Below are 8,005 nucleotides of genomic sequence, written 5' to 3' on the forward strand. Positions count from 1 at the left end.
AAGCACCAATTACGCACAGACTGTTCTAATTACCGTCAGGTTACTCTTAGAAACGATTTTCAAAGCGGGTTCGCGTCGTGGGTAAATGGTCCTGCGATTCAAAAATGTTGGTAGAGCGATTCTCTGGTATGTACGGAAGCAAAAGTACAAACAGGTACTGTTAAAACAAAAGTAAATATTATAGACGTAGAATATATGTCACAGTGAAATTTTCACCTTCAGCGAAGGCACTGCGTTGCTCTTATTACTGGTTTATCATTTTCTTGTCTGTTCTTATTACTGCTTTATCATTTTCTTGCCTGTTCTTATTACTGCTTTATCATTTTCTTGCCTGTTCTTATTACCGCTTTATCATTTTCTTGCCTGTTCTTATTACTGCTTTATCATTTTCTTGCCTGTTCTTATTACTGCTTTATAATTTTCTTGCCTGTTCTTATTACTGCTTTATCATTTTCTTACCTGTTCTTATTACTGCTTTATCATTTTCTTGCCTGTTCTTATTACTGCTTTATCATTTTCTTACCTGTTCTTATTACTGCTTTATCATTTTCTTGCCTGTTCTTATTACTGCTTTATCATTTTCTTGCCTGTTCTTATTACCGCTGTATCATTTTCTTGCCTGTTCTTATTACTGCTTTATCATTTTCTTGCCTGTTCTTATTACTGCTTTATCATTTTCTTGCCTGTTCTTATTACTGCTTTATCATTTTCTTACCTGTTCTTATTACCGCTTTACCATTTTCTTACCCGGTCTTATTACTGCTTTATCATTTTCTTACCTGTTCTTATTACCGCTTTATCATTTTCTTACCTGTTCTTATTACCGCTTTATCATTTTCTTACCTGTTCTTATTACTGCTTTATCATTTTCTTACCTGTTCTTATTACCACTTTATCATTTTCTTACCTGTTCTTATTACCGCTTTATCATTTTCTTACCTGTTCTTATTACCACTTTATCATTTTCTTACCTGTTCTTATTACCGCTTTATCATTTTCTTACCTGTTCTTATTACTGCTTTATCATTTTCTTGCCTGTTCTTATTACTGCTTTATCATTTTCTTACCTGTTCTTATTACCGCTTTATCATTTTCTTACCTGTTCTTATTACCACTTTATCATTTTCTTACCTGTTCTTATTACCGCTTTATCATTTTCTTACCAGTTCTTATTACCACTTTATCATTTTCTTACCTGTTCTTATTACTGCTTTATAATTTTCTTACCTGTTACTTCCTCTGCTGGTTTTCTATTTGCTTGAATTTCAGCGCAAGCGATTGTGGGAGTTACTCTTCTGTCCGGATAATCAAGCAGAAAAAAAAAATACTGGGAAATAAATTGATTTCATTCCTGTTTTACGATCGTATTTGTTCAAAGAGAAATGTTGTTAGATATGGAAAATAGGTCTCACACAGAACACTTACTCATGAATGTTAACTAAATCCTGGTTTAATTAAAGTGCTTAAAAATTGTCGGCTCTTCAGAAAACTATCGAGTTTTCATAAAATACTCTTGAGGCTTCTTTATTGCTATATACATAAAATATTAGGAAATATCCAGTACATGCACATTTCCTCTTTACAAAGTAAATGAAAAAGTACAATCAAAATTCTAACATGAGAGGAGAGACAAATATGACGTAATAATATTCAAAGACATTTTGCTCATTGCAAAGTTTAAACAACCAATTCAGGATAAATCCCCCAACGTCATATACACTATTTGGTTTTATTTAGGCTGTTTAGAAATATGGATTAATACACCCACGGAGATATGCTTGTTTGAAGGGAATGATATCTCTCTTGTATTGGTGATGCGAGTTTTTTGCTGCAATCAAGTTATGGACGAGAGCGCTCGCAGTAGATTAATGCATTACTGGAAAAATAATCGTTGTCACATCCACGTTACTTATTTCAGCCAGAATGTGAAATACAATTTGTAATATCGTTACCAAAGCGAGGATGAATCAGTTCAGCTCTGGTGAAATATATCAGAGTTCGGCCGATGTAATATGTACGAGTGGGCTGAAATAAATTCTTATCATTCGTTGTAGCGTGGGTGGTCAAGCTGAACTGCCATTTCTCTTAACCCGAGTTCGAATTTTGGCGAGGAGAAGCGTTTTTCCATTCCATTTTCGGATTCATGGTTTGCATTGATAAATGTACACGAGAATATTGGGGTATGGAGAGCTTGAAAGGGAATTACTGTTGAATTACGCAAGAAATAGTTTTCGTTTCTGTAAGTCAGACAGAGAGGAAAACAAGAATAAAATGGCATATCTTATTTTCTCCAAATGATAATTACAAATGAAGCCACAAATAATTTCCAATTGAGTAACTGGATTAAAGAGGAAATAAACAACCAGATTCTTTATATGTTGCTTTTCATCGCCTTTTTAGGACAGACTAAGACATCAATAAAATGTGCTGCGATCACAGGTTTTATTGCTTGTTTTTAAGAACAATGATATAGTCATAAAACTCCGTGAACATAATACCTATTATTGTTGGTATATGAAATTATCTGCTGTGAAGCAGATGTACACAGCAATTACATTTTCATAATTAAAAATCACATTGGTTGGCCACATGGCAGGTAATTAATTAAGGTGATTTATGGTTTTACAGGTAGGCGTTTGATACTCTCGTGAAAATATTTAAATTCAATGAGGAATTAATCTCTCGTTGAAAATTGTCCAGACTTCAGGTCAAAGTCCTCTTACCCTAGCATGTACCAACAAAATAATATCTATGCACGAGCGTTTATGGAAATGATAAAATTTATGATATTAAGGAGGTTAGAGTTTTGTAACTGGACTTTAATGCTAAAGATTTTTCATCAAGATTTAAACTTATCTTTTAATTCAGTGTCGTATCATATACCCATGACTCATTTCTAATAGACATAACATCTTTAAATGCTCCTGTCTTCAATTTCATAAACACTAAGCTTTTTCTCATGTACAGCTCTTGGTAAGATTGAAATTTATCGGCTCTTGTTAAAAAACAATCTTGCACAGTCGTTCAAAAATGTTTTGCAACATATTCCAGAGGTTTTCGTTCACCTAACAATAATTTATTAGTTTTAAATATACATGGAAGTTTGCTTTTCTTATTTGATTTTGGTAATTAATCATACGGTTAACAATATAAAAAAAAAGAATGGCGAGTGAAAAAACCGTATTACGTAAAATAATGAAACATTTTGAAAATTTTCGCTCTTGATGGTAGGGTAGAAGAGTCAAATGAAAAACTATAATTAGTCATCATTCAATCCTTATGGGAGTAAATTGAGAGCCTTTCTTCTTCATGGATAAATAACCCAATGGAAAAGTATAGGGAGAAAATCAGCTAACACCTAATGGATACTTAGTGGCACAGAGAGAGAGAGAGAGAGAGAGAAGAGAGAGAGAATAAATGGTTAAATAAAGGAATTATAATAATGATGAAGAGAGAAATAAAGGAATTATTTTATTATAATAATGATAAAGAGAAATAAAAAACCGGTTTAAGGGAAACAGGAGGTAATTTTTCTGACGACGGAGTTGCCAGATAGCGCCAGATGTCACTATTATAAGCTGTTGTCCGAAAAGTTTTGAAGTATGTTGCAAAACATTTTCGAGTAACTGTACCTACATTTATATAGAATCAACTGATCACTTTTTAGCCTTCTTAACTTCTCGTATATTATTTAAACTTTTTGGATATGCTTGTCATTACAAAGCCTGAGATCCAGATGAAGGAATGTGAGGAAATTCTGACGTCCGCAGTAGGATTCGAACTTGCATCCGGAGTATCAGGACTGCAGGTCACGAGAAGGATGAACATACTTACAAAGTTATCGGAATTAATGACAGTGAGAGCACACACACACACACACACACACACACACACACACATATACATATATATATATATATATATATATATATATATATACTCGTGTATATATATATATATATATATATATATATATATATATATATATATATATATATATATATATATATATATATATATATATATATTTATATATACATATGTGTGTACATAAATATATATATATTTTTATATATATATATTTATGTTTACAAATATATAAATATTTGTTAACAAATATACATGCACACATACATGTACATATATACATATATATATATATATATATATATATATATATATGTGTGTGTGTGTGTGTGTGTGTGTGTATGTATGTATTTATGTATATGTGTTATTAACTGAATCCGACTAGGAAGGTTTAAAAGAAACGACAGAGTGCCAAGTAATTTCATTTACAGAAATCACTTGACACTGTGTTTTTCTTTAAACTTTCCCAGTAACTTCAGCTAATAAACAAAATCACGTCTTACTTTTGTGATTTCTTAGATAGATAGATAGAGAAAATATATATATATATATATATATATATATATATGTATATATATACACACACACACATATATATACACACACACACACACACACATATATATATATATATATATATATATATATATATATATATATATATATATATATATATATATATATATATGATATACTATCACTTTATACGATATATATATATATATATATATATATAGTCTCAATGCCACAATGCCCTCTAACTTCTCGTTTTCTTCGCTCTTTTTTGCATATTGTACGCTTGTCACTACAAAGCCTTTGAACTCAATTGCAAGAAATATGAATCAATTATGATGTTCGGTAACAGGAAACCAACCCGCATCCTATAACCACAACGAGGTCACGTGGTTAGGTCAGCAACCTGACCTCGTTGTGAGTATGGGGACGCTGGTTCGTTTCCTGCTACCGGGAATCATAATTGTTTTATATTTCTTGCACTTGGATCAAAGGCTTTGTAGTGACAAGCGTATCCAAAAAGCTCGAAGAATTCGAGAAGTTAAGAGGGCATTGTGACTATTATACAATTACAAACATATATACTGTATATATATATATATATATATATATATATATATATATATATATATATATATATATATACTATATAAATACACACACACACACACATATATACACATACACACACACACATATATATATATATATATATATATATATATATATAAATGTGTAGTGTGTGCATTTATCATTTTAAATCCTCTTAAGTATGAGTTATTTCTGATATAGTAGATTCGATTTTAAAGATCTTTTACTATATTTGGCTTAGTATTATATACAATGTATATATATAATATATATATATATATATATATATATATATATATATATATATAGATAGATAGATAGAGATAGATTCCTTATATTCTTAATAAATTTGGATGTAGGTTATAACCTGTCATGATGAGTTGAGCTTTATCTGAAAATTCGCTATACTTTTCTTGTAGTTTTTCCTCACTTTAAAGAAAATATCATCGGACACTGGTAATCAAAAAAAGGAAAGTTTAATCTAAAAAAAATTAAACAAACAACTGATTCAAAGTTAGTATAAATAATTGTCACATCTGAAATAGCCTTTATTTATATGTATTCTTCAAATGTGTTTTTGCGTTAGCTCTGTTAACATAATTTATCTGTCTTGTTTACGCTCATAAGATGATCCCTAATGTCAGTAGAGATTTGTGTTTCTCTACTAAACAGATAATCTCCTCTTATCCTATAAACTACTTATTAAATGTTACTCTGTATGTAACAATGATTTTCAAAACCCATTCTTAGCTGATCTGAGAAATGATGTATGCTTACTCTAGAACAAATTATTGCAGCACCAACAGGATGTTTACAATAATAACAACATTGAAAATAAGAATAATTATTCATTATAACTGTAATAAGTACAATTATAATGAATTTCAAAGGTGATTATAAAAATGGTATCATAGTTTACCAGTTTACGATGAAAGTGCAAATATAGCTCTAAACTTACGTAAGGGAAACATTTGTGACAACAAAGTCAACCCGTTAAAGAAAAAAATACGTGAAGGACCTCTTGTCCACTTGTGTGAAGATTGTTATGAGTGAATGAGTAAAGCCTAATAAAACAAGTCAAAGACGCGCCGAGGTTTCTTCGGCGCAATCGAGTTTTCTGCGCAACCGTTACAGCGTATAATCAAGGCCACCAAAAATAGATCTGTCTTTCGGTGGTCTCGGTATAATGCCGTATGAGCCGCGGCCCATGAAACTTTAACCAGGGCCCGGTGGTGGCCTATCCTATATAGTTGCCAGAAGCACGATTATGGCTAACTTTAACCTTGAATAAAATAAAAACTACCGAGGTTAGAGGGCTGCAATTTGGTATATTTGATAATTGGAAGGTGGATGATCAACATAGCAGTTTGCAGCCCTCTAGCCTCAGTAGTTTTTAAGATCTGAGGGCGGACAGAAAAAGTGCGGCCAGAATAAAGTGCGGACAGACAGACAAAGCCAGCACAACAGTTTGCTTTTACAGACAACTAAAAATAGGAAGTTGAAAGTTGGGTTGAGCATTTTATGAAGGGTTTCCCTTACCGAATGATCTACAGAAGGTGAAAATAAGTCTTCCAATACCTTTTTATACCGAATCCGAAGTCAGCAAGTTGTTCACATGGCAAGCAACTGTTGCACAAATTTGGTACTTCCTGTTGCGTATAATTAAGGCATCGACGCCTGTTGCATTTTACGCTTGGGTGCTTCCCGTACCTGGAGCAGGAGGTGGGGGGAGACTTGCGGCAGGGGGTGGGGATGAAGGGGGAGGGGAGGAGAGATGCGCTGGGTGAAGCATCAGGGCCTTAATAAATCTTTTTATATCATAGTTATGAGAACTTTTTATTATTATTCCACCGTATCTGTTCCATGGTATATTTTTCGGTTATATATTTTGGATATTAATACCTGACGTCTGATTCATTTTGTTATTCCAGTACCGAAATTATTTGTTATTCCAGTATTCGGAAAAAGTAAAGAGATAATATAATTCTTGAAATTCGCTGTATCCTCGCTGCAAATAATTTTTATCGCTGAACGGCTTATGTACCAGACACTACTAGATAAGACGACAAACTTCGAATTTTCCTATGTTGATGACAAGTAATACGTTAGGAGGTCATCAATCGAGTCTTTGAACAATGAAAGTGGGGAGAGGGAGATCTATTCTTGTGTCGCACATCATATGCCTGTATGTCCAATTTCCCACAAGTAAAATATGTATGTATATTGGAAAAATGTACAACTTTTGGTATAATGATTCATATGTAATAAAGCTCGACCACCTCTCAGCTCCTTATTATGTTATAGAGTCTTGGGCAAAAGTAAGTATAGCTTAGTTTTACCAGACCACTGAGCTGATTAACAGCTCCCCTAGGGCTGGCTTATTTTACGTGGCTAAGAACCAATTGGTTACTTAGCAACGGGACCTACAGCTTATTGTGGAATCCGAACCACATTATAGCGAGAAATGAATTTCTATCACCAGAAATAAATTCCTCTAACTCTTCATCAGCCGGCGGCGGGAATCGAACTCCGGCCCATCGAATGACGGTCTGAAGCTCAACCAACTCGGCCAACAAAGGGCTTAGAGTCTTGGGCAACTTGGGCTCTTGGGCAACGGTGCCCTTGGGCATCAGTTAACTTGGGCGACGGTGCCCTTGGGCAATAGTTCACTTGGGCGACGGTGCCCTTGGGCATCAGTGCATTTGGGCAATGGTGCCCTTGGGCATTAGTTAACGTGGGCAACTGTGGCCTTGGGCATCAGTTAACTTGGGCAGCAGTGCCCTTTGGCATCAGTGCACTTGGGCAACGGTGCCCTTGGGCATCAGTGCACTTGGGCAACAGTGCCCTTGGGCATCAGGTAACTTGGGCATCGGTTAACTTGGGCGACGGTGACCATGGGCATTAGTGCATTTGGGCGACGGTGCCCTTGGACATCAGTGCATTTGGGCAACGCTGCCCTTGGGCATTAGTTAACTTGGGCAACTGTGCCCTTGGGCATCAGTGCACTTGGGCAAAGGTGCTCTTGGGCATCGGT

This window comes from Macrobrachium rosenbergii, chromosome 27 (genome assembly GCF_040412425.1).
Source record: "Macrobrachium rosenbergii isolate ZJJX-2024 chromosome 27, ASM4041242v1, whole genome shotgun sequence".
Classification (NCBI taxonomy): Eukaryota; Metazoa; Arthropoda; class Malacostraca; order Decapoda; family Palaemonidae; genus Macrobrachium; species Macrobrachium rosenbergii.